The sequence below is a fragment of the Ovis canadensis genome, chromosome 1 (genome assembly GCF_042477335.2).
Source record: "Ovis canadensis isolate MfBH-ARS-UI-01 breed Bighorn chromosome 1, ARS-UI_OviCan_v2, whole genome shotgun sequence".
Taxonomy (NCBI): Eukaryota; Metazoa; Chordata; class Mammalia; order Artiodactyla; family Bovidae; genus Ovis; species Ovis canadensis.
The window spans coordinates 72774360-72802283 of record NC_091245.1 but is presented as its reverse complement, the minus strand read 5'-3'; the positions used below and the strand labels follow the sequence as shown (position 1 = coordinate 72802283).

General features: G+C 43.2%; 1 protein-coding gene and 1 long non-coding RNA gene across 7 annotated transcripts in view; one reads left to right on the top strand and one right to left on the bottom strand.

The window, feature by feature from the left end:
* Positions 1 to 27924, top strand: part of ALG14 (ALG14 UDP-N-acetylglucosaminyltransferase subunit) — a 128796-nt gene that overhangs the window by 68214 nt on the left and 32658 nt on the right. The gene's annotated exons all lie outside the window — the stretch shown is intronic.
* LOC138444856 (uncharacterized) lies at positions 134 to 27924 on the bottom strand. The gene is made up of 2 exons (XR_011258615.1): positions 27802 to 27924; positions 134 to 951 (listed from the first exon to the last, which is right to left on the bottom strand). It is a non-coding gene; the product is annotated as an uncharacterized lncRNA (long non-coding RNA).

Here is a 27924-nt window from a genome sequence, read left to right as displayed (position 1 = left end):
TATAGTTATTTGAAAATTCCTCCTTCAGTATAAGGAAATGATGTATCCTCAGTTCTTTTCACTGAAGCAGTCTCTCTGTCTCCAGAAATAATATGTGAAGTATCATGTGAGGAATTAATGCAGAATATAGTTACTAAATTAATAAATTTTATTTTATAAATTATCTTTAAGAGCCTTATATTGGTTCCTCAAAAAATTAAGCATAGAATTACCATATGATCCACCAGTTTCACTCCTGGTTTTAACCCCAAATGACTCAAATAATTGAGTCATTGATTTATTTGTACACTGATGCCCATAGCACACTAGCCACAGTCAAAAGAGGAAAACAACACAGGTGTCCTTCAAGAGATGAATACATAACACCGTGTGGTATATGGAATAGCATTATTCAGCCATAAAAAGGAATAAAATTCTGATATATGCTGTAACATCTATTTGAAAACATTATGCTAAGTGAAATAAACCAGACCCCCAAAAAGACATTTTTTTCATTCTGGTTATATGATGTACCTAGCTGATAGAGAGTAGAATAGAGATTACCAGGGGCTGGGAGGAGGTGATATGGGGAGTTATTATTGGGTACAGAGTTTCTGTTTGGTATGATACAAAAGTTCTAGAGACAGTAAATGGTGAGGTTGCACAACAATACTTAGAAGTGGTTTAAGGGTAAATTTTATGTTACATGTAGTTTTTCGTTTTTTAATTAATTTCATTTTGGCCACAGTGGGTCTTTTTGATGCACAGGCTTTCTCTGGTTGCAGCGAGTGGAGGCTCCTTCTGTTGTGGTGCACGGGCTTCTCATTGCAGTGGCTTCTCTTGTGGACCACAGGCTCAAGGGTGCGAGGGCTTCAGTAGTTGCCGTGTGTTGCCTCGGTAGTTGTGGTGCTTGGGCTTAGTCTTCCCACAGCATGTAGAGTCTTCCCAGACCAGTGATTGAATGCACCTCCCCTGCAATGGCAGGCAGATTCTTAAGTACTGGACCACAGGGAAGTCCTGTGTTATGTATATTTTACCACAGGTTTTAAAACGTCTTATTCAACTATCCCTTTCCTTCCCATCCCCACCCCTTACTGGGTCATTTTAATCCAGTATGTAATTTTTTTCCATATTTCACAGGTTAATAACACTGTCTTCCCACTCCCCACTTATTGGGCCATTTTAATCCAGTATGTAATTTTTTTCCATATTTCACAGGTTAATAACACTGTCTTCCCACTCCCCACGTATTGGGCCATTTTAATCCAGTATGTAATTTTTTTTCCATATTTCACAGGTTAATAACACTGTCTTCCTACCCTCCCCCCCTTACTGGGTCATTTTAATCCAGTATGTAATTTTTTTCCATATTTCACAGGTTAATAACACTGTCTTCCCACTCCCCACTTATTGGGTCATTTTAATCCAGTATGTAATTTTTTCCATATTTCACAGGTTAATAACACTGTCTTCCCACTCCCCACTTACTGGGTCATTTTAATCCAGTATGTAATTTTTTTCCATATTTCACAGGTTAATAACACTGTCTTCCCACTCCCCACTTATTGGGTCATTTTAATCCTGTATGCATTTTTGCCATGTTTCACAGATTATTTTTTTCTGAGAAACCTTAAATAGTATCATCATGGTAAAGCTGACCTTATAAAAGCTGTATTTCTTCCATCATTATACGTTTGAAAAAGTTTCACCCCAAATTTATTTCAATGTAAGATATATCCTGAGACTAGTATTTGATTAGTTACAAAGATGAACAATATTAGAAACATAAGCTTATTCTCACTAGAGATAGATTTTATCTTGTTGCCTTGGGTTTTGTGATGGAGAGTCACATAAAGTTTAGCCTCTGAATGATCTACCTGCAAAATGTACCACTCACATTCATCAAACCTCCTGACACTATGCCTTGATTCTCCAGACGTAGGAAGGAGTACAAATACCTGCTTAAACTGTAGGGAATCTAGGGGCTAGGGATATGCAGATTAATAAGCTCCATACTCATAACACCATTTACTAGCTTGTTCAGTCTCATTATTGGCAGCACCATCAAGAAGCAGTTCACAAAAGAAGGGAATACTGGGCAAAACAAAGATAGATGTCTGCTACATCAGGTCATTTCATTAATTCATTCGGCAAATATTTGTTGAGCAGTATGAACACTGTTCTGAGGGCTTGGGGTACATCAACTAACAGACAAATAACCCAGCCCTCACCTAGCTTACCTTTGAGCTGGTCTCGTCCACTGCAAAAGCATATTGAGACACGGGCAGCCAGTTGATGTGACATTAAGGGCTTAAATTTCTAAGGCTAACCAGTCCCCTATTTGTTGATCAATCCATTGAAGTCTTTGCATTCAGGGCAGATAGGAAGCTAGTGTTTCTATCAGAGTGATGTTCTTCTACAGAGTTCTGCGTAGCTTCCAAAGACTCAGACCAGTGGATGGTGTACTGGGATTCAAGAGTCCTTATACCGACAATGAGGAGATGAACTGGTGCTGTTTCAGTCCCAAGGGACAGCATGGTAAGAGCCAGTTAAGTTATTGCAGGACTTCAGTCTCAGACCAAAATGGGATGAAAACTCAGAAGTCTGGATAGAATTATGCATGGTAGGGCTCAAGCTGACATTCACTAGACATACAGGAATGCAGGGGCTTTCTGCACACACCAGATCCATGCTTAATGCAAAAATGCTGATTCCTACTTACAGGCCAAGCCCCTAGAATGGGTGGCATACTTGCCAGTCTTTGATAGACTTGGGACATGGGCAGACAAGAAATGACTGCAGGAGGGTGGTAAACAGATGCTATTGGCAAATACAAATAAATGTTAGTATTTATTAGCCAAACCCACATTTTCATTTGATCCTCAAGACAAAAACAAACTAGGGAGAAAAAATAGCTCTAAGATCTGTACTCTCTTTGTGACTATTAAAAATTGAGATTTAACTTGTTTAAACAAAAGAAAGGAAAAATTTTTTTCAATACTGGTGATATATTGAGGGTTAAGATCTTCCCTGTTCCCTCCCCCATCCTGATCTCACTGTGTGGAGCAACAACACTTTCCCCTTTTTGGGGGGATATTAGGAAATATAGTTATGTATTTCAGTGCTGGAAACCACATTCAGTTCTAGGCACCACACTTCTAAAGGGCCACTAACAAATTGGAGCATGTTCAGAGGAAAATGGCCTAGATGGTAAGGGAATATGAAACTAAGTTATATGAGAAACACTTGGAGGAAGTATGGAGATTTTGCCAAAAGAAGAGAAGATTAACTAGAAGGTATTACAGAGACCACAGTTTTCAGTTTCTGGAAGAGGCGCTAAGGATGGGCTAAGGCTTCATCGTGCTTTACCTACTAGAGCCTCCAAGAACAAGGGTCATTGAGGGGAGATACAGGAAGAACATCATCAAAAGGAACTTGATAAAAATCAAAGGCATATCAAAAGGGATGGATATCACTGGAGACAGATACCAAGCCCCACATCTCTGAAATTATTCTCACAGAGGCTGTCAGTCGGTGCCTGCTCACATCACACCTACACCGTGGGCCTTCCCGGGACCCCCGGCCAATAGCATCTCTTCCCTTTGTTCGCCCTTTGTACTCTTACCTCTCTGAAGTACTGCCATGGTTTCGCTTGTGCTTTAATTCTGTTTATACTTGTCTGTCTCTCACTAGTGATTCTCAGCTTTCAACCTGATTGTATTCTTTTTATGGTTTCCCTTGTGGCTCAGCTGGTAAAGAATCCACCTGCAGTGCGGGAGACCTGGGTTCAATCCCTGGGTTGGGAGGATCCCCTGGAGAAGGGAAAGGCTACCCACTCTGGTAATTCTGGCCTGGAGAATTCCATGGACTGTACAGTCCATGGGGTTGCAAAGAGTCGGACCTAAGTATTCTTTCAAACTAATTGTATTCTCTTTATAACAAGTATATATAAATTGTAACAAATACATGTGGTTTAGTCACTAAGTTATGTCTGACTCTTGCGACGCTATGGACTATAGCCTGCCAGACTCCTCTGTCTATGGGATTCTTCAGGCAAGAATACTGGAGTGTGTTGCCATTTCCTTCTCCAGGGAATCTTCCCAACCCAGGAATTGAACCCGGGTCTCCTACATTGCAGGCAGATTCTTTACCGACTCAGCTATAAGGGTAGCCCTTTAATATAATACATATAAATATATATAAAATATAATATATATAGTTTCACATTTAACTATGTGATATCCGTAATTAATATAACCCACCTGTGCAGCACATAATTCCAAAAATATACTGTAATACCCTCATATTGTGCTTAGTCGCTCAGTCGTGTCCAACTCTTTGCGACCCCATGGACTGTATAGCCCACCAGGCTCTTCTATCCATGGGATTCTCCAGGCAAGAATACTGGAGTGGGTTGCCATGCCATTCTCCAGCCCTCATATTAAGGGCAATAGAAAGGAAAAAAAATTGTATTCAAGTTACATATTTTACACAATCTCCAGGAAACACAGTAAAGTAGATGGATTTGGAATATGGGAGCAGCACTGTTAGGGCAGCTACGCTGCAGGCTGGTGTAGGCACATTGCATCAGTAACTCAAAAAAAAAAAAAAACAAAAACTAGGCATGCGTTTGCTTCCCATGATACAGTATTCTTTTTCTTTCCTTTTTAATTTTTTTCAATTTATAACTTGTTTATTTTAAAATGTGTAGCATAAAAGGCATCGTTTTAAGCATTTTTAAGTTTACAGTTCTGTGGCACTAAGTACATTCACATTGTCGTGTAACCATCACCACCTTCCTTCTTCCAGACCTTTTCATCTCCCTCAACTTATGATGTAGTGTTCTCAAGTAATGAGTCCTCCTGGTAAAGATCCAAACAACACAACGTATAACAGTCTTCCCTCAGTTTCCTTGGTAATTCTACTTACAAGATTTCAGTGTATATATAAACTATGTAAAAAAGCTTTGTTTTTGTATGTAAAACAGAGTTAGGTTTTAAGTTCTGCTGCTGCTAAGTCGCTTCAGTTGTGTCCAACTCTGTTCGACCCCATAAACGGCAGCCCACCAGGCTCCCCCATCCCTGGGATTCTCCAGGCAAGAACACTGGAGTGGGCTGCCATTTCCTTCTCCAGTGCATGAAAGTGAAAAGTGAAAGGGAAGTCGCTTCAGTTGTGTCCGACTCTTCGCGACCCAATGGACTACAGCCTACCAGGCTCCTCCATCCATGGGATTTTCCAGGCAAGAGTGCTGGACTGGGTTGCCCTTGCCTTCTCCTTCAGGTGATTGTAAATGGATCGTCACCCATCCAGATGATCAATGGGATGGAGGACAGGGCCTTGTTGACTGAAACAGACCCAAATATTGCAGAATCTCTGCACCATTGGCACCTGTCCACTAAATGCAAGTACCACCCCTTGGTCACTGTAACAAGCAGAAACAACCCTGTTCATTCCCTTATCATTACCACCACTGAGAGCCAGACTGTACAGTACATGAACTCTAAGACTCAGTTTTGTCCTTTTTTTAACTTCCTTAGTACCTGGTGGGGCTTCCCAGGTGGGGCTAGTGGTAAAGAACCTACCTGCCTGCTAGTGCAGGAAACATAATGAGACGTGGGTTTGATCCCTGGGTCGTGAAGATCCCCTGGAGGAGGGCATGGCAACCCGCTCCCTGTATTCTTGCCTGGAGAATCCAATGGACAGAGGAGCTTGGCGGGCTACAGTCCAGGGGTCACAAGGAGTTGGACACAACTGAAGCGACTTAGCATGCACAGTACCTGGTACAAGAGGCTCTCAGTGTTTATTAAAGTAGAGAATGTAGTAGAGAGGATGCCCACGAGTCCCTCAAGTAGCTGTAGCTCAGCTTTTCTGAAACTGAACAAGGCATCATCTTCCTCTTCTCTAGCCTTGCTCCTCAGTCTTTCCTAACCTTCTTCATTCTCAGTCTTTCCAGTGGTCCAAAAAGCTAGCTACTGTGCACATCTGGTGGGTCACAGACCATCACTTCTGCCTGTCCTAACTCAGGGACCCTCTGTTTCCCCTGCTCCAACCTCCCTTACATCTTCTTCTATTATAATACCCTTGTTTTCTGGCCTCCACGATCACCATCCTTCAAAAGCACAGTGAATTTAAGCATTCCATTGACATGCCAAGCCTTCCGTTTTGGAGTAGTGTAGCCCCATTGTTGTTCAGTCTCTTAGTCGTGTTCCGACTCTTTGCAACCCCATGGACTGCAGCGTGCCAGGCTTCCCTGTCCTTCACCATCTCCTGGAGCTTGCTCAAACTCACGTCCATTGAGGCATCAATGATGCCATCCAACCATCTCATCCTCTGTTGCCCCCTTCTCCTGCCTTCACTGTTTCCCAGCATCTGGGTCTTTCCCAGTGAGTCAGCTCTTCACATCAGATGACTAGAGTGTTGGAGCTTCAGCTTCAGCATCAGTCCTTCCAGTGAATATTCAGGACTGATTTTCTTTAGGATTGACTGGTTTGATCTCCTTACAGTCCAAGAAACTATCAAGAGTCTTCTCCAGCACCACAATTTGAAAGCATCAATTCTTCAGCGCTCAGCCTCTTTTATTGTCTAGCTCTCACATCCATACATGACTACTGGAAAAAGCATAGCTTTGACTATATGGACTTTTGTCAGCAAAGTAATGTTTCTGATTTTTAATAACACTATCTAGGTTTGTCCTAGCTTTTCTTCCAAGGAGTAAGTGATTTTTAATTTCATGGCTGCAGTCACCATCCACAGTGATTTTGGAGCCCAAGAAAATAGTCTGTCACTGTTTCCATTGTTTCCCCGTCTGTTTGTCATGAAATGATGGGACCAGATACCATGATCTTAGTGCAGCCCCTTATGCCTAGAGTAACTGTTACCTTTTTCAGCTTGAAAAATTCCTACTCATACGTGGAGACTCAGCTGAAATGTCTCCTCCTCTGGTCCCAGATCTCAGACAGAATTACCCACTCTGTGTCTCTGTTGATATCTTTGTTGTATCATTTCTTGGGTTAAACTTTGTTCATGTGCCTGTGGCCTCTGCCAGACTGAGACTTCCTTGAATAGAAGTTAATTGCTCAGGCTTTAGCATCAATGGCTACAATTTGAATCCTGCATGACTTAGCAGTCCTGTGGTCTTGAACAAAGCCCTTCACCTCTAGAAGCCCCAGTTTTTCTTATCTGTAAAATGGGGATAATATACTGCTTACAAAGTGTTTAGAGCAAAGCTTGAAATGTTAACCCATTTTCATTGGCTTTGTATCTGTCCAGCACCTCATAAGAAGCAAAATAGAGAAGGTACTTACCAGCTGTTTTGAATGAAGGAAGCACAGACTGCTGATATTGTTAGATTTGGAGATTTTATTATTTAGTCATGTTCAAACGGATGTTATATTTGGCACTTATAGACAATTTTATCATGCATAAATTTATCCATGGAAAATATTCTTGAAAGAAAAAAGGAATCTGTTTTCAGCTCTGCCTTTTTTTAGGTGTATTAAAAAGCATTCATCCTGAAACAGTAATGTGAAAACTCTTGGGCTTGTAACGTCTATGCACACTGTGGAAAATTATGTTCCTAGAAACTCCTGTGTTTTGGATTTTGACTTGTAGTTTCCATAACGTGAAGTGTGGGGAATGTCACTTTTTTCTTACTTATCTGAACAGTGAAGACCAGCGACCACCTCTAGCATCATTGAGCCAAACCCCATGACTGTCCTGCACTTGTCCCACCTTCAGTACAAAATATATATTCTTATTCAGCTTATGACTCAACTATTTGCCTTAAAAACCCTTTAAGTGCTGCTTGCAGTGTAAGACCAAATCCTAAATTTTAAAAACTTCCATAGCTAATACTCTGCTAAATGTTTAAAGCCTGACATTTAATCTCCATGAACTGGAGCGCTCTGATTTCACTGTTTGCAGCTAGTAAATGTCACTCTGAACATTGTTGCTTTCACTCACACTTAAGCACTTTCATCTGCCGTGGATGCAGTGTGTCAGAGAAGTCTTTGTGTGCTGTTCTAGTGAGGGGAAAAAAAGACGAAACCCGGCCTTTAAACAGACTGAAAAAAACTGCTTGAAAGGCAGCGATGACCCTGTTTTTTTAATACGGTGTTAGTGAACACACAATCCTGAGTTCTACCAGATTCTCTTAAAAACTAACTCTATTCGCTCAGTCAGAACAGGGTCCCTGCTGAGCTCATGCGTGGTTGCCAGCCAAGCAGCTCCCCGCTCCTTTGTGACCGGAGTGGGGATCGGTGGGGAGAAGGGGGAGAAGGTGCTGTCAGTCCTTTAATTTCACTTCTGCCTGCAGGAGGAGTCTTGTCATCCTCTGGCTCCCAAACTATTTTCAACCTGGGCGTTTTATTTCTTAGTTCCTGAAGGCTGCTGGCACACAGGACAGCCCTCACTTTTCATCATCTTGACGTGGAATGGAAAATCAGTTTGTGGCTATTTTCATAGCAAGTGATTTACTCCTGTTCTTTTATCTGTCTCCGCTTTATACTCTTTGTTTGAACATGTTTTTATTTCCCGTCTGTGCGGCCTTTTGTTCCCTCTCTGGGACTTTTCTGTTCACTTTTCCTTCCCCTGCTCTCTCCCCACCCCCGTCCCCCGTCCTGCTACGTCCCTGGGGCCTTCCTCGGCTGGGTCCCCAGGCCCTTGCCCCGCCCCTCTTGTGCACATCCTGCTTCCTGCCTGGCTGCCCTCCTCTCTCCTGCCCGGCCTGTTACAGGCACTGCTGGTGCTGCCTCCACTGCTGTTCTCATCCTCGGGGTCCCTCTTCATGTCCCCGTGGGCTCAGTCCGGAATAGCCCATGCTACAGCAGGCAGACAGACTGGACTTGTCCATGGTCACATTATAGACAGGTCGTCAGCCAAATTCTTAGGCAGATTTGTTTTTAAGGCAGTTAATGCCTATGCTAGCCTTTGTTTCCAGTTTCCTGGCAGCCATGCTAAAGCATGAGCTGAAGCCTAGAAACAAAACACTCTACAAGAAGCACTGAAGGGGAAACTTTAGAAAACTATGGGCTTTTCTGACAGACGTGGATTCAAGTCTCTCCTCTGCAGTTTATTAGCTTTGTGGCCTTGGACAAATTCATTCATTTGACAAACGTTTATCAAGTTCCTATTATGTGCCTTCTGCTGCTAAGTCACTTCAGTCATGTCCAACTCTGTGCGACCCCATAGACGGCAGCCCACCAGGCTCCCCCGTCCCTGGGATTCTCCAGGCAAGAACATTGGAGTGGGTTGCCATTTCCTTCTCCACCGTGTGAAAGTGAAATGTGAAAGTGAAGTCGCTCAGTCGTGTCCGACTCCTCACGACCCCATGGACTGCAGCCTACCAGGCTCCTCCATCCATGGGATTTTCCAGGCAAGAGTACTGGAGTGGGGTGCCATTGCCTTCTCCGATGTGCCTTCTAGGGAGCCAATTAATTGCTCTCTGTCTTCCTCTCTTATATTCCCAGCCAATTGGAAATAAGACAGTAGAAATCAAAATATCAGCTTTATCAACTGATGTAAGCCAGATTAGAGGATGTGGCTAACATATGCAGCCACCATGGGTTTACTTCTCTGCTGAGTTAGGCATTAGGCCCTCCTCTCTTCTCTACTCAGCACACAAGCCAGGTATAGAGGATGGATGCTAAAGACAGACAAGCTGAGAAGAGAGTGAAGAAATCCAGGGGCATGGTGCATCCTCATCTCCTGACCTCACCCATAGGCAGGCCACTCCTCCTTCAGGGCAGGACCTAGTGGGGAGCCTGAGAGGAGATTTCACCCCTCCCTCCTGGGACCTGGAAACTCCCTTCCCTCCAGGGAAACAGGAGGGTTGAGAGCTCGCCCTTAACTCTAAGCACTGTACCTAACCAGTGATTACCATAACAGGCAAAATAAATATTGCCAGTCTGTTTCGTCACCTATAAAATATGAATCATCATACCCATCTCTTACTGTGGCTGTGGGGACTAAGGTGAAATGAAATGCTGTTTATGAAGAATATGAGTACCTGTTAGCTGTCACCCTTTGATCAGGACCAGCCAAAAGTAGAATTTGTCATTCAGTGGCTTCATATATCTTTGTTGTCCTCTTTATGTTCTCCTTTTGAGCCCAAGTTTGGTCATTTTTCCCCTCCTCACTACTGTTTAAAAAAAAAAAAGAAAATGGAAATAAAAAGCAGGAATACTGGTCCTAAAGCACAGTAAGCACAAATCTTTTCTAATCCTGGTGTACGTGTTACACAACTCATTAATCTGGAAAAAGGAAGCATTAGAGACAATTAAGTCTACTTTAGAGCTACAAAACTGGTTGTTCTTGAAGGGTCACCAAAGTACAATATATGGCTACAAGCAGGTATATTACATGGGAAATAATATTCATGAGGTTCTTTATTACTGTAGAAAATAATTCAGGTGAGCCTAGAAACCACAGTGATGAAGGAAAACAGTAAAGATAGTGAGTTTTAGGGAGAAACTTTTAATTCAGGGTACTTGGACTTCTTTTGAGGGCAGCAGGAAGCTACTGATGACAAAAGCTGAGAGGGTCAGGTTTGTACTGTAGGTGAACGCCACGTAGCAGCACTATGGGAATGAAACAGGGGAGAAGGCAGGCTGGGAGAGCAGGGAGGAGGTGAGCCAGGTGAGAGGAAATTGATTCACGCCAAGTAGCAGCACCCAGATTTAAGGGCCTTCAGAAGTAGAATTGGCAGGGTCAGGATGCCGGGGGTGGAGGAAGGGGGAGACAAGTGTATCTGGTAAGAGGGCTCTTTTCTGAAGTTAAAATAGGAATTTCCCTGGTGGTCCAGTGGCTAAGACTCCAAGGTTCCAATGGAGGAAGGGCAGGTTTGATTCCTGGTCCAGAAGCTAGATCCCACATGCCACAACTCAGACCTAAGTAGCAACTAAGGTGGCAACTAAGACCTGGCACCGCCAAATAAATAAATATTAGAGAAACTATAAAATAAAGTTAGAATAATAAGAATTCAAATGGCAATGCTGCCAGAGGCCCTTCCCAAGCAGGATTAGAGAGTTAACATGGGAAACTCACTCAGCCTGAGAGAGACCAAGCCAAAGGAGAGATGAACTTGGCCAGTAAGAGGGGCTCCCGAGAGGGAGCCCTCTGGCAAGATAAAGCAGCAGGGTATGGCATGACACAGAGATATGCCTTCCACTGATGGGGAAGAGAGAAGAAGAAAAAGAAAGGCAGAGAATTTAAGTCAGCTGGGGGCTTTGGGGCAGGGACACTGTCAAGAATGCTGTGGAGTTGCAGATTGTCCTGCTTCTCGCATAATTATGTCAGCCATTCCCATAATAGGCACATAAAGCCTTATTTCAGTTTTTCCCCCAGAAAACCAGATTTAACAAAAGCTCTTAGGTGGATACTAAGCTAGATGTTTTTTTGTTTTGTGAACAGTTTTTTTCTTTGGGGTTTTTTAATTGCATTCTGTTATTGGCTGGGATGGAGGGAATTCAGTCCTTGGAACAGGCTCTCTCCTTGTAGTCAGTTTTTATAGGATGTTACAGAACTTTTCAGTCTTAAAACAGATCTAAAAGCAGTAAACAAGAAAAGATCAATGAATACTTTTGCAAGGTGGAAGGAGAAGGAGAGAGGAATGACTTGATGGCTTTGGAACAGTCCATGATGTTCTTCTCTCACCCTTTTATATCCATGTGTGTGTGTGTGCTAAGTCGCTTCATTTGTGTCCAACTCTGTGCGACCCTGTGGACCGTAGCACGCCAGGCTCCTCTGTCTATGGGATTCTTCAGGAAAGAGTATATACTGGAGTGGGTTGCCATGCCCTCCTCCAGGGGATCTTCCTGACCCAAGGGTTGAGCTGAGACTCCTGTGTCTCTGCATCGGCAGTCAGGCTCTTTACCACTAGTGCCTCCTGAGAAGCCTTCTTACATCCATAGATTATGCTAATTCAACAGAGCACTCTGTTCCCATCATAACAGAGCAGTATTCGGCATATCTGTGGTGAACATACATTTTAGTTTTCTAAGTGGTTACATAAAACAATGGAAAACTGTTTTCTCTGTTTAAAGACTAAAGGTTTTCCTTCCATTTCATAGTTTTTAAAGGCCCAGTATTGGAGCAAGGAGTTTTTAATTAATGACATACTATTGAAGGGTTTTGTTCATATTTGTAGAGTCAGTGTATAAAGCCATTGCTTTTTCTGAAGTATTTTGATATGTTAAACAGAGTAAAACTAGAGACCCAGCAGTGAATCAGTATTTCTGCCAGCTCCCCTAAGACTTTTTTGGGCACCTGTTTTGTGCAAAGTGCTTGTTGATAAAGGCTGAATACAGTGCCACATGTCTAGATTGTAAGCTCCCCGATGGCTTACTTGTCTTCCCAAACCCAAGTGCCAAGAAGAACGCCAAGCATCATTACATTTGTTGACAGGGAAGAATGAATTGAGAAAGTATCGTTGATATATATACACTAACATGTATAGACTAGATAGCTAGTGGGAAGCTGCTGTTTAGCACAGGGAGCCCAGCCTGGTTCTCTGTGAGGAACTAGAGGGGTGGGATGGGGGAGGGGTAGGAGGGAAGCTCAAGAGGGAGGGGAGATATAACTGATTCACTTTGTTGTACAGCAAAAACCAACACAACATTGAAAGCAACTATCCTCCAATTAAAAAATAAATTAAAAAACAAAATAAAAACAATACTTGTTGACTGTAAACAAATGGACTGCCAGGTACTTCTCCAAAAGTGTGTTTACTTGGGATTGGCAAAGAATTGCCATTCGACTACTGTGACCGTAGTTTTTTGATTTTTGTGGGTTTTTTGCGACCATAGTTTTAAAAGATGCTTGCTCCTTGGAAGAAAAGCTATGACCAACCTTGATAGCATATTAAAAAGCAGAGACATTACTTTGCCAACAAAGGTCTGTCTAGTCAAAGCTATGGTTTTTCCAGTAGTCACATAAGGATGTGAGAGTTGGACCATAAAGAAAGCTGAACACCGAAGAATTGATGCTTCTGAACTATTGTGTTGGAGAAGACTCTTGAGAGTCCCTTGGACTGCAAGGAGATCAATCCAGTCGATCGTAAAGGAAATCAATCCTGAATATTCATTGGAAGGACTGCTAATAAAACTGAAGCTCCAATTCTTTGGCCACCTGATGTGAAGAACTGACTCAGTGGAAAAGACCCTATTGCTGGGCAGGATTGAAGGCAGGAGGAGAAGGGGACGACAGAGGATGAGATGGCTGGATGGCATCACCAACTCAATGGACATGAGTTTGAGCAGGCTCCGGGAGTTGGTGGTGGACAGGGAAGCCTGGCATGCTGCAGTCCATGGGGTCACAAAGAGTCAGACATGACCGAGCGACTGAACTGAACTGAAGTGACCATGGGTGAGCCATGTGCAAATCCCTGCTGCCAGGCCACAGGAAGAGGGAACCTCTCTTAAAGAGGGGGAGAGGAAGCTGGGAGGGTGATAGTGAACAAAGAGTGTTGGAGGAATTGAGAGTTCGAAGAATAGTGGCTTTTCATTGGCTGGCTGTGAGCCCTTGCCAGGCAAGAAGAGGAGTCTGTCTTCTCCCTGTTGGGCTCTGTCTTCATAGGGCATGAGAACCTTCTGGCCTCCCAACTCAATTTTAACTGAGGTTTCTGTTTATTAACTTTTATATACTTTACATGTGTTAACTCATTCAATTATTGCAATAACCCTATCCTATTTTTAGCCCCATTTTGCAGATAAGAAAACTGAGGCATAAGAGGGGAAAAAATTGATTTTCCCAAAGTCTGAGGGACACTAAGTGGCAGAAACAGGATCCAAATCCGGATAGCTTGAGGCTGCAGCATCTGTGCTCTCGTCACTGTACTCTGCTACCCTTCTGCTCAGGACAAAACTATTGAATTCATGAGTAAATATCCTAATGGAGTCATACGGATGAGACCATCCATTGTGACGGGCTGGTGATAGTTAATTAGAATTACAGCATGGACTTTAAACATGCTTGATTATAATTAAAATCAAATTTGAAGTTAGCGTCTATCACATGTGTGAGTGCCTGACTTCAGTTCCCCTCCAGCATTCTCATTGCCAACATTTCCCGGACCAAAGGGAGCCCGCTTTTGTTTCCACACCCAGCTCTCTTTCAAAGACTGAAACTGCGGTGGGCCGGGCCGGGGGAGGCTGAATGGGGTTAGACAGCCAGTGGGGGTGGGAGTCATGGGCAACAATGAACCAGCGGCATTAAGAGCTGCATGGCGCGCACTCTCCCTGGAAACGCTCTGCCACAGGCAGGAAGTATGATTTAATCCTGGTGAAGATAATTCCATTTTATACCCTAGAATAGACTGTCCCTGTAACAGAATTTTATTTTCAGTCTTGCCCTGGGAAGCCCTACCAGTAAGTCATCCAGTGTACGTTATTTGTCCTATTAGCTGAACTGAACAAAATAGGGCCCACCGCCTTTTCCATTAAAAGGCTCTTAAAAGAGGCTGCGAGAACCTGCTGCCCCAACAGAAGGTGCCTGGATCATGGCCCAGTGGTGCCCTGGGCAGGGTTTGCAGGAAGGGGAAGACTGCAATTCGGTCAAAAGAGCCACTGTTGATCTTGAAAGAGCATCAGCTACAGATGACGCAAGGATTCTATCCCCACTCCAGCTCTGAGACCCCTCTTTCGGTCGCTGTTGTGAAGCAGCCTTAGGCAGAGAGATTTAAAAAAATAATAATGGCAGCAAATATACATAAGGAACTTGCTGAGTTCTAAGTGCTTGGCAGACTCTGCCTCACTTAGTCATCGCTGTAACACTATGTGGAAAGCCCGACTTCAGTCCCTATTTTACAAATGAGGAAACTGAGGTTCGGAGTGGTGAGATAACTAGCCCAGCGTCACAGGGTAGAAAGCGGTAGAGCCAGGATTCACTCTCAGGTGGTCTGGCTCCAGGATCCACGCTCTCATCACTGCCCTTTCCCTGGACTGTCAATGCCTCAGATACCACATTTTGTTGACCATAAGACAGAAACTTGTTTCAAAAACTGGGGAGAGAGCACATGTGAATGAGAAAACCCGAAGGTTTGGTCTTCTCTCCATAGTAGCTAAGAATTTCTTCTTAACAAAATCTGACTTTTGGTCAACCAAGATGTTTCAGAGATTATCTACTGGATCAAAACCTGTTGCCCTGCCCTTAAGATGACTGTGGCAAAGGACCCCCCCCCCCGCCCCGCCCAGTGCTACTGACAGGCTGAGGCCCACCACTGAGGCTCTGCTTGTCCAGCCCACCCCCCACCCCCAAAAGACCCGGGCTGTGATGCCAAGAAGCATGAGCAACCGTTCCCCACGTCTGCAGAGACGCTCCTTCCTGGGATGGGGCCTCTTGGCAGCAAAGGTGACAGAGTGGCAGAGCTTCTGTTGCCTTGCCTTCTTCCTCATCAGTGTCCCTTTCCGCCCGCCCTCAGGTGCCTTCCTTCTCTTTAGCCTGTCCTTATGCTCACTCACCATGTTGTCCACTTATCATTTTTAAAGAGTTAGATAATTAAAGAGTTAACTTCTAGTTTCTAAGATAGGACTCCAACCAGGGGTGGCTCCCGTGTAAGGAGGTGATCTCTAAGCCTAGCCAGTGGAAGGGAAGAGGGGTGTCCTGGCAGAGCTCCTCAATTTCTGGCAGTTCTCACTGCTATTAGGAGCCTCAGGCTCACTGAAAAGCTCTTCCAGATGAGTTCAACTAGGCTGCTTGTCCCCAGAGTGGTTTCTGAGCAGGAAGAGAGAGAGAGAGTGGCCTTTGATGGCTCACCGGTCCCCGCGTTTCCTCCCCCCGCCGCCCCCGCCGCCCCCGCCATGCTGTCTTCTCCTTCAGCACACTCAGACCCTTCGCAGGAAGGCAGATGAGGCAATGCTTATGTAGATTGCCAGCCCCCTTCCTGCAGTGCAGAGCAGAGGTTTCCAAGCGCTAATCTGTACCAGAAACACCTGGGAGCATGTTTAAAACGCGTATTCCTGGGCCCCAGGCCCAGAGATTCTGATTTGGAAAGAATATGAATTTTTTATTCATTTTAATTCAAATATATTGGGCTTCCCTAGTGGCTCAGTTGGTAAAGAATTTGTCTGCAATGCAGGAGACCCAGGTTCAATCCCTGGTCAGGAAGATTCCCTAGAGAAGGAAATGGCAACCCACTCCAGTATTTTGCCTGGAGAATCCCATGGACAGAGGAGCCAGGCAGGCTACACAGTCCATAGGATCACAGAGTCAGACACAACTGTGCAACTAACTTTCACTTTCACTTTAATTGAAATGTAGTTGATTTACAGTATTGTGCCTGTCTCTGCAGTAGAAAATGACTCAGTTTCACACACACATACATTCTTTTTTTAAATATTCTTTTCCATTATGGTTTATTCCAGGATATCCGGCCAGGAAGTTCAAGTTTTCTGTAAGATACCAAACCTAAATGAACTTTTTGGTCAACCCAATAGTTTGCTGTGCTCTACAGTAGGACCTTGTTGTTTATCCATTCTAAATGTAATAATTTGCATCTACTAACCCCACACAACCATTTGTAAGGCCTCCCCAGACAGCCATTTTGCTTTTTTGCATTTCTTTTCCGTGGGGATGGTCTTGATCCCTGTCTCCTGCACAATGTCACGAACCTCAGTCCATAGTTCATCAGGCACTCTATCTATCAGATCTAGACCCTTAAATCTATTTCTCACTTCCACTGTATAATCATAAGGGATTTGATTTAGGTCATACCTGAAAGGTCTAGCAGTTTTCCCTACTTTCTTCAATTTCAGTCTGAATTTGGCAATAAGGAGTTCATGATCTGAGCCACAGTCAGCTCCCGGTCTTGTTTTTGTTGACTGTATAGAGCTTCTCCATCTTTGGCTGCAAAGAATATAATCAATCTGATTTCGGAGTTGACCATCTGGTGATGTCCATGTGTAGAGTGTTCTCTTGTGTTGTTGGAAGAGGGTGTTTGCTATGACCAGTGCATTTTCTTGGCAGAACTCTATTAGTCTTTGCCCTGCTTCATTCCACATTCCAAAGCCAAATGTGCCTGTTACTCCAGGTGTTTCTTGACTTCCTACTTTTGCATTCCAGTCCCCTATAATGAAAAGGACATCTTTTTTGGGTGTTAGTTCTAAAAGGTCTTGTAGGTCTTCATAAAACCATTCAACTTCAGTTTCTTCAGTGTTACTGGTTGGGGCATAGACTTGGATAACTGTGATATTGAATGGTTTGCCTTGGAGATGAAGAGATCATTCTGTCGTTTTTGAGATTGCATCCAAGTACTGCATTTCAGACTCTTTTGTTGACCATGTGGCTACTCCATTTCTTCTGAGGGATTCCTGCCCGCAGTAGTAGATGTAATGGTCATCTGAGTTAAATTCACCCATTCCAGTCCATTTTAGTTCACTGATTCCTAGAATGTCGACGTTCACACTTGCCATCTCTTGTTTGACCACTTCCAATTTGCCTTGATGCATGGACCTGACATTCCAGGTTCCTATGCAATATTGCTCTTTACAGCATCAGAGCTTGCTTCTATCACCAGTCACATCCACAACTGGGTATTGTTTTTGCTTTGGCTCCATCCCTTCATTCTTTCTGGAGTTATTTCTCCACTTATCTCCAATACCATATTGGGTACCTAATGACCTGGGGAGTTCCTCTTTTGGTATCCTATCATTTTGTCTTTTCCTACTGTTCATGGGGTTCTCAAGGCAAGAATACTGAAGTGGCTTGACATTCCCTTCTCCAGTGGACCACATTCTGTCAGGCCTCTCCACCATGACCCGCCCATCTTGGGTTCCAAAGAACAGCAAGAAGAGATAAGAAAGCCTTCTTCAGCGATCAATGCAAAGAAATAGAGGGAAACAACAGAATGGGAAAGACTAGAGATCTCTTCAAGAAAATTAGAGATACCAAAGGAACGTTTCATGCAAAGATGGGCTCGATAAAGGACAGAAATGGTCTGGATCTAACAGAAGCAGAAGATATTAAGAAGAGGTGGCAAGAACTGTACAAACTGTACAAAAAGATCTTCACGACCCAGATAATCATGATGCTGTGATCACTAATCTAGAGCCACACATCTTGGAATACGAAGTCAAGTGGGCCTTAGAAAGCATCACTATGAACAAAGCTAGTGGAGGTGATGGAATTCCAGTTGAGCTGTTTCAAATCCTGAAAGATGATGCTGTGAAAGTGCTGCACTCAATATGCCAGCAAATTGGGAAAACTCAGCAGTGGCCACAGGACTGGAAAAATCAGTTTTCATTCCAATCCCAAAGAAAGGCAATGCAAAAGAATGCTTAAACTACCGCACAATTGCACTCATCTCACATGCTAGCAAAGTAATGCTCAAAATTCTCCAAGCCAGACTTCAGCAATACGTGAACCGTGAACCTCCTGATGTTCAAGCTGGTTTTAGAAAAGGCAGAGGAACCAGAGATCAAATTGCCAACATCCGCTGGATCATGGAAAAAGCAAGAGAGTTCCAGAAAAACATCTATTTCTGCTTTATTGACTATGCCAAAGCCTTTGACTGTGTGGATCACAATCAACTGTGGAAAATTCTGAAAGAGATGGGAATACCAGACCACCTAACCTGCCTCTTGAGAAATCTGTATGCAGGTCAGGAAGCCACAGTTAGAACTGGACATGGAACAACAGACTGGTTCCAAATAGGAAAAGGAGTACGTAAAGGCTCTATATTGTCACCCTGCTTATTTAACTTCTATGCAGAGTACATCATGAGAAACGCTGGGCTGGAAGAAGCACAAGCTGGAATCAAGATTGCTGGGAGAAATATCAATAACCTCAGATATGCAGATGACACCACCCTTATGGCAGAAAGTGAAAAGGAGCCTAAAAGCCTCTTGATGAAAGTGAAAGAGGAGAGTGAAAAAGTTGGCTTAAAGCTCATCATTCATGTCACAAAAAAAGAAAACTACAGGCCAATATCTCTGATGAACATAGATGCAAAAATCCTCAACAAAATTCTAGCAATCAGAATCCAACAACACATTAAAAAGATCATACACCATGACCAAGTGGGCTTTATCCCAGGGATGCAAGGATTCTTCAATATCCGCAAATCAATCAATGTAATTCACCACATTAACAAATTGAAAAATAAAAACCATATGATTATCTCAATAGATGCAAAGAAGGCCTTTGACAAAATTCAACATCCATTTATGATAAAAACTCTCCAGAAAGCAGGAATAGAAGGAACATACCTCAACATAATAAAAGATATCTATGACAAACCCACAGCAAACATTATCCTCAATGGTGAAAAATTGAAAGCATTTCCCCTAAAGTCAGGAACAAGACAAGGGTGTCCACTTTCACCGCTACTATTCAACATAGTTCTGGAAGTTTTGGCCACAGCAATCAGAGCAGAAAAAGAAATAAAAGGAATCCAAATTGGAAAAGAAGAAGTAAAACTCTCACTGTTTGCAGATGACATGATCCTCTACATGGAAAACCCTAAAGACTCCACCAGAAAATTACTAGAGATCATCAATGAATATAGTAAAGTTGCAGGATATAAAATCAACACACAGAAATCCCTTGCATTCCTATACACGAATAATAAGAAAGTAGAAAAAGAAATTAAGGAAACAATTCCATTCACCATTGCAACGAAAAGAATAAAATACTTAGGAATATATCTACCTAAAGAAACTAAAGACATGTATATAGAAAACTATAAAACACTGATGAAAGAAATCAAAGAGGACACTAATAGATGGAGAAATATACCATGTTCATGGATTGGAAGAATCAATATAGTGAAAATGAGTATACTACCCAAAGCAATTTACAAATTCAATGCAATCCCTATCAAGCTACCAGCCACATTTTTCACAGAACTAGAACAAATAATTTCAAGATTTGTATGGAAATACAAAAAACCTCGAATAGCCAAAGCAATCTTGAGAAAGAAGAATGGAACTGGAGGAATCAACTTGCCTGACTTCAGGCTCTACTACAAAGCCACAGTCATCAAGACAGTATGGTACTGGCACAAAGACAGACATATAGATCAATGGAACAAAATAGAAAGCCCAGAGATAAATCCACACACATATGGACACCTTATCTTTGACAAAGGAGGCAAGAATATACAATGGAGTAAAGACAATCTCTTTAACAAGTGGTGCTGGGAAAACTGGTCAACCACTTGTAAAAGAATGAAACTAGATCACTTTCTAACACCGCACACAAAAATAAACTCAAAATGGATTAAAGATCTAAATGTAAGATCAGAAACTATAAAACTCCTAGAGGAGAACATAGGCAAAACACTCTCAGACATAAATCACAGCAGGATCCTCTATGACCCACCTCCCAGAATTCTGGAAATAAAAGCAAAAATAAACAAATGGGATCTAATTAAAATTAAAAGCTTCTGCACAACAAAGGAAACTATAAGCAAGGTGAAAAGACAGCCTTCTGAATGGGAGAAAATAATAGCAAATGAAGCAACTGACAAACAACTAATCTCAAAAATATACAAGCAACTTATGCAGCTCAATTCCAGAAAAATAAACGACACAATCAAAAAATGGGCCAAAGAACTAAATAGACATTTCTCCAAAGAAGACATACGGATGGCTAACAAACACATGAAAAGATGCTCAACATCACTCATTATTAGAGAAATGCAAATCAAAACCACAATGAGGTACCACTTCACACCAGTCAGAATGTCTGCGATCCAAAAATCTGCAAGCAATAAATGCTGGAGAGGGTGTGGAGAAAAGGGAACCCTCCTACACTGTTGGTGGGAATGCAAACTAGTACAGCCACTATGGAGAACGGTGTGGAGATTCCTTAAAAAATTGCAAATAGAACTACCTTATGACCCAGCAATCCCACTTCTGGGCATACACACCGAGGAAATCAGAATTGAAAGAGACACATGTACCCCAATGTTCATCGCAGCACTGTTTATAATAGCCAGGACATGGAAACAACCTAGATGTCCATCAGCAGATGAATGGATAAGAAAGCTGTGGTACATATACACAATGGAGTATTACTCAGCTGTTAAAAAGAATTCATTTGAATCAGTTCTGATGAGATGGATGAAACTGGAGCCGATTATACAGAGTGAAGTAAGCCAGAAAGAAAAACACCAATACAGTATACTAACACATATATATGGAATTTAGGAAGATGGCAATGACGACCCTGTATGCAAGACAGGGAAAGAGACACAGATGTGTATAACGGACTTTTGGACTCAGAGGGAGAGGGAGAGGGTGGGATGATTTGGGAGAATGACATTCTAACATGTATACTATCATGTGAATTGAATCGCCAGTCTATGTCTGACGCAGGATGCAGCATGCTTGGGGCTGGTGCAAGGGGATGACCCAGAAAGTTGTTATGGGGAGGGAGGTGGGAGGGGGGTTCATGTTTGGGAATGCATGTAAGAATTAAAGATTTTAAAATTTAAAAAATAAAAAACTAAAATTTAAAAAAAAAAAAAAAAGCTCATCATTCAGAAAACGAAGATCATGGCATCTGGTCCCATCACTTCATGGGAAATAGATGGGGAAACAGTAGAGACAGTGTCAGACTTTATTTTGGGGGGCTCCAAAATCACTGCAGATGGTGACTACAGCCATGAAATTAAAAGACACTTACCCTTGGAAGAAAAGTTATGACCAACCTAGACAGTACATTCAAAAGCAGAGACATTACTTTGCTGACTAAGGTCCGTCTAGTCAAGGCTATGGTTTTTCCTGTGGTCATGTATGGATGTGAGAGTTGGACTGTGAAGAAAGCTGAGCGCTGAAGAATTGGTGCGTTTGAACTGTGGTGTCGGGAGAAGACTCTTGAGAGTCCCTTGGACTGCAAGGAGATCCAACCAGTCCATTCTGAAGGAGATCAGCCCTGGGATTTCTTTGGAAGGAATGATGCTAAAGCTGAAACTCTAGTACTTTGGCCACCTCATGCAAAGAATTGACTCATTGGAAAATACTCTGATGCTGGGAGAGATTGGGGGCAGGAGGAGAAGGGGACGACCCAGGATGAGATGGCTGGATGGCATCACGGACTTGATGGATGTGAGTCTGAGTGAACTCCAGGAGTTGGTGATGGACAGGGAGGCCTGTCGTGCTGCGATTCATGGAGTCACAAAGAGTCGGACACGACTGAGTGACTGAACTGAACTGAACTGAACCCCACATTCCCAGTCCATCCCTCTCCCTCCCTAAAGAATCTGCATTTTTGACAAGTGCCCCTGGGCGAATGTGAAGTGGAGGGCTGTGAAATACTAACGTGGAGTCTCTTCTGTCCTTGCTGGTTTAAAGGGTCCCTCTCTGAACAGAACTGGGACAGACTCAGTGCTTCTCTCAGTTTCTACCAATACTCCTGTCCTCTCAGTCTATAATAAGAGAGAGTTGTTAGTACAGCTGAACATTCCTAAACAAGTTTAGCAAAACTCAGCCAAGCTTGAAGGCAAGAAAAACCTCCCAAAGATACTGATTTTGATAAGCAGTGTCATTCTACTCCTGCAAGTTAGCAATGGAGTCAGGGGCACCAATGCTGGGATCTAGATAGATGCGTGGTGGACAGTGAAAGAGAAATGCCTTTTGAATCTCTGACTGGACGGAATGAAGCACATAGTCTCTGGAGAACTCTGAACCTCTGATTCTAAGTGTGGAATCCAAGCTCAGCTCTAGAATACTATGTTCTTTAAGCTGCAGTAAGGTACAGCTTCCTAATGCGTCTCACTTTGTTGAATTCTGTCTTCTCGCCTCTGTTTCATTGTCTGTCTTTGAGTATTATGTCTTTCTCTGTTTTATACACACAACCAGAAACTCGCAAACAAGTGTTTCTTCTATCCTTTCAGCTTGGAATTAAGGAATTAGATAATCCTCTATAAAAGAAACTTGTAAACCTTTTTTTATTACTGTACACACAATCTGTACATAAAGGAAATTATCCAAGGAAAACTGCTGAGTAGTTTTCAGTTCAGCAAGACAGAAATTTTATACATAGGTTCATGTAAAAGAAATTAGGGAAGGATCATGAATAAAATATCACTTATCTGCCTGTGAGAGGGCCTTGACAGAAGTCAGGAGTTATATAATTGCTTTGAATTCAAGCCAGTCCTTCCTGTTTAAAAAGGATACTCCCTTTTCTTTTGAAAATGTTAACCATTTCCACCACCACCCCCCAGTTTTATCTGCTGAAAAGCTTTTGCAGTCCATCGTAGTCCAATGGTATGTTATAGTCTGTCACTAATTTCTCAATTAAAGCTATAAAATATGAACATCTGTTGCCAGAATTTTGCCTTAATCCAACTCCCTGTGTTGTTTGTGCCTTGGAGTCTGCCTTGCCTTCAGCCCACTTCCAACTAATGCTGGACCTGATGGATAGGTGTAGGACCAGGATGGGAGACAAGAGAGTCCCAGGCTTGTCTTCTAAAGCTGGTTTGAGTCTCAGCTGTGTGATCTTTCATAGGTCACTTAATTGCTCTGCATTTCAGCCTCCTTGTCTAAAACATGAGGATAAAGAACCCACGTCAGAGGGCTGTTGAAAGGTTAAAGTGGGATAATTATGCAGAATGCCACACTTAGGCTCTGCACCTGGCAAGTAGTAGCAGCCTTGTGAATACTGAGATCTTTCCCTTCCCTTCTCAAGCTAAAGGGCAAGGACTGAACCTAAGTGACTCCCGAGACTGCACCCAGCACTAGCAATCGGTGCTTCTGAGTATATGGTGTGAGGAAAACAAGAGGAAAACTACTGAATTACTAGGACCTAAAGGCCTCCGTGTAAACATTTCAGAGTGTTGAAAATACAATGAAAACAAAAAAAGACCAAGAAGTCAGGAAATTGTCACCTTGACCATTTGGCCCAGAGAACAGGAAAACTAAAAGATTCAGTTTCCTCAACTGAAAGTAGAATCAGCCAGGAAGCTTCGGAAAACAATGTTTGGCTAGCCTGACAGTGATCTTTAACGATGATGCAAAGAAGGCACAGCTTAACCATTCAGATTTTTTTAAAAAAGTAAGTACTGATTTTATCTATGTATTTATTTATTTAAAAGAATTATTTTTGCCTGTGCTGGGTCTTTGTTGCAGCGTGCAGGCTTTCTCTAGTTGTGGCGAGCAGGGGTTACTCTCTTGCTGTGGAGCCTGCACTCTTAAGTGCCTGGGCTTCAGTCACGGAAGCCGGTGGGTTCAGTAGTTGTGGCTTAGTTGTGGCTTAGTTACCACATGCCATAATGAAGGCATGGGGGACCTTCCCAGACCAGGGATTGAACCCGTGTCCCCTGCATTGGCAGGTGGAGTCTTAACCACTGGACCACCAGGGAAGCCCCTTTGTATTTATTTCTATAAATACATCAGGGCAAGGCAATGAAATGCCTCTCCAGTATGGGCACTGACAACCTCTGGACTCTTTTTTGGCCAGGCCGCATGGCATGAGGGATCTTAGTTCCCCTGATCAGGGATGGAACTTGTGCCCTCTGCAGTGTAAGCTTAGAGTCTTAACCTCTAGACCACCGAGGAAGTTCCCCTTGAGCTCTTTTGCCTACTCTGTACCTAGAGTCAGAGGAGCCATAAACATTTATGGAGTGGCCGAATTATGTGGAGCCTTGGGTCAGTAAGGTCTTACTGACATGTGCTGAAACTGCTGGTGAACATCCTGGAGTTGTGAGCGGACACTGGTGTCTACTGTCTGTGCATCTCTCACGTGCTTAACTTCCACCTCTGTATCTCAACCCAAACCCAACAAATCAGGATGGTTGCGGAATGTTGGCAAGTCTGGTTTCCCACACAAGGACAAAATAGCTTAACCTGGGGACTTCCCTGGCAGTCCAGTGATTGGGACAATGCGCTACTAATGCAGGGGCTGTCAGTTCAATCCCTGGTCAGGGAATTAGGATCCCACATGCCGTGCAACTTGGCCAAAAGATTAAAATAGCCAAACTTCATTTTGAAATGAACATCAGGCTTACGTGTCGGGTCATCAGGCTTGTTTACCATGTAATGGTGACCTTTTGGCCACAGGCCAAGAAGTACATGATAGCAGCTCCTCAGATCCTGAGCAGGGGAGCTCGAGAATCCTTCAGTCTTTCACCATCTGTGGAAAAAGGGAAAACACTACTCCTGGCAATGAGGCTCCTTCTGTCATTTTTTTGTATGTATCACTTGGAGTGGATCAGGCAGAGAAAAATATAAAGTGGCTTGAAGATAAAGAGACTAAAATGGATGGTTGGGTTACTCTCATAAGGTACCCTCTGAAGTGTAGGATGGGTCATGCCAGGGCAGTGCCGTGCCTGTGACAGAGTGAGGGGCAAGCCACATGGTACTCTCCAGAGTCTGCAAAATGCCACAAGTGTTTTACTTTACTTTCGGATGGACTATAAGAATGGCTTTTGTTGTTTAGTTGCTAAGTCATGTCCAATTCTTGTGCGACCCCATGGGATCCCTGCCAGGCTCCTCTGTACATGGGATTAGCTACCATTTCTTGAATATTTACCATGGGACAAGCACTATGTTAAATACCTTACAGATGTTATTTGATCTCCGCAGCAATACTAAATAGATGCTGTTTTCCCTGTGTTGATACTTGTTTCTGTTTAGATTACCATTTCCCACCCCAGCGCCCTCTACCTAACCATCTCTAACTGCCAAGAAGGAGAATGCATTAGCATTTACTATCTCCCTGAAGGACCCTCAGGACAGTCTCATCGTGCCCTGTATATATGTCTCAGTTTACTTTATTCACCACAAGAGGGGGAAGCCCCTGAGAGAGTCACCTGGACCTGTCAGCTCTGTTAAATTATAACCAGTCTCAAGCCCACAACCCTCTCCCCAACCTCCCAGACTCTTTTTATTGGCCCAATTTATGGTCCGTCCACGAAGTCTACATCCTCTCTCCTCCATCTTGCTCTAGTTGGTTTACCTAAAATACTGTACCGCTTCATTAGTTACTAGCTCACAAGTCACCTCCTCCCAGATCTCCTTTGACCTCCATGTGTCTCTGTCCCCTTCTTCTTTACATAAAGATATAAATGTGTACCTCGTGTTTTCTGTCTTCCCACTGGACTGTAAAGCTTGTGAGAGAAGGGGCTTTAGTTTACTAGTAAACAACAGTATCCCTAATACCCAGAACAGTACCTGGCATATTATCCTTACTTAATAACTATGTCTTGAACAAATGAAACCATGAGTGAGGGAACTGAGATATAGAATGAATAAGCAGTCTGTCCCTATTCACGTTGCTGCTAAGCAGACAGCTCACACCTGTGTGATTGCAAAGCCTTGGTCCATAAGCACCTTGGTGCTTCTTGATGGATTATGTGGCTGCAGCATGAGTGAGAATGCTCTGGTTGACTGGGAGCAATCAGCATTGGGGTGTCAGTGTTAGGGACTTATCAACTGAGCAAGATCCTGCAGGACCAAAGTTTACAGTGTATGGTTATGTGATTTAAATACATATACATATTTGGTCATTCAGATCACCAAAGTATTTTTGGTATATATTTGGTCTTCGTCCATTGTTCCTGACTCACAGCTCCTAAAACCCTTGGTTATTTCCTAAGCGATGAGAGTGATAAAGGTGCCTTGTTAAGTTAATGAGATGACTTTTGGAAAATACTCAAGAATAGGGGCTGCTTGCCAGTGGAGCCAGCTGTGTGATTAAAGGGTCAGAGCTCCAATCCCACTCCCACCCTACCCCCAGCCTCTACCTCTGGCACGGGAGAGAGGATGGAGGATGGATCAGTCACCAATGGCCAGTAATTTAATCAATTGTGACTATGTAATGAAGCCACCATAAAAACTCAAGAGATCAGAGTTGGGAGAGTTTCCAGGTTGGTTAATACGTACAGACTTAGGGAGAATGGCATGGAAATTCCATACCTTGGCCCCATACCTTACCCTGTGTGTCTCTTTTTCTGGCTATTGGTTTGTGACCTTTAGTATCCTTCATAATAAATCAATAAACTAGTGAGTAAACTGGTTTTTCTGAGTTCTGTGAGCCATTCTAGGATGTGACTCGACCTCAAGGAGTGGGTCATGGGAACCGCTGATTTACAGCCAGTACACACACATATACACACACACACACACACTCTCTCTCTCTCTCTCTCTCTCTCTCTCTCTCTCTCTCTCTCTCCACACGTTGGAATTGGGTCCAGGAACCTAATTTACATTGGGAACCATTTTTTTGAGTTGTTATCAAACAAAATGGAAGTAACTGATATTTGAGGAACTAACAAATTCATTATCTTTATGCCATAAGCCATTAGCCTAAATAAAAATGATCTATAACTTAACCTTTTTTGAAATGATTTAAAAGAAGATGAAAGCTATGCCTGGGTAAAGAGGAGTAGGGCAGGGCCTGAGTGGACGGTGACATGTTCAAGCAGTGAAGCAGCTGATGCCCATGTACAAACATGGAATGGAAGTAGTGATATATTTGGAAAAATAGACCTCAAAATGCCATGTACACAATGATGGCAACTCTGAAAATACTGTGTGTTAGCAAGAGAATTATAAGAGGCCTTGAAGTTCATAAATAGTGAACTTCTTCTTTTTGGTTATTTCATGTGGGTCTTGATGTTTAGATGTTCCTATTGAACTGTTACTACTCAGATGATTAAATATACATAAAAAAGAAGAGATGCAGTGTGCCACAGTGTGAGCCAAGCGGACGCGTCATCCCAGCCGCTCTGCGTCCTGCTCCTCCCGGCTGTCCACCTCCAGTGAGCCCCAGCGCTCACCGCTGCCTTTGCTCAGGCTGTACCCCCGCCCCCGGCCTTCCGGTCCTCTGAGGATACCCTCTGCGTGCTACAGACCACCTGCCCTCTGACTGCATTTTCTCCCTTACCCTCTTGATGCCTCTCTCTCCAGTTTTCTGAGGCTTTTATCCCGCTGCTCCTGCCCTCCTCTGCTCCTGAAATGAGGACTTGCGAGTGTCGTCTCCGTGTGCCAGAGCATTCACCCTGGCCTC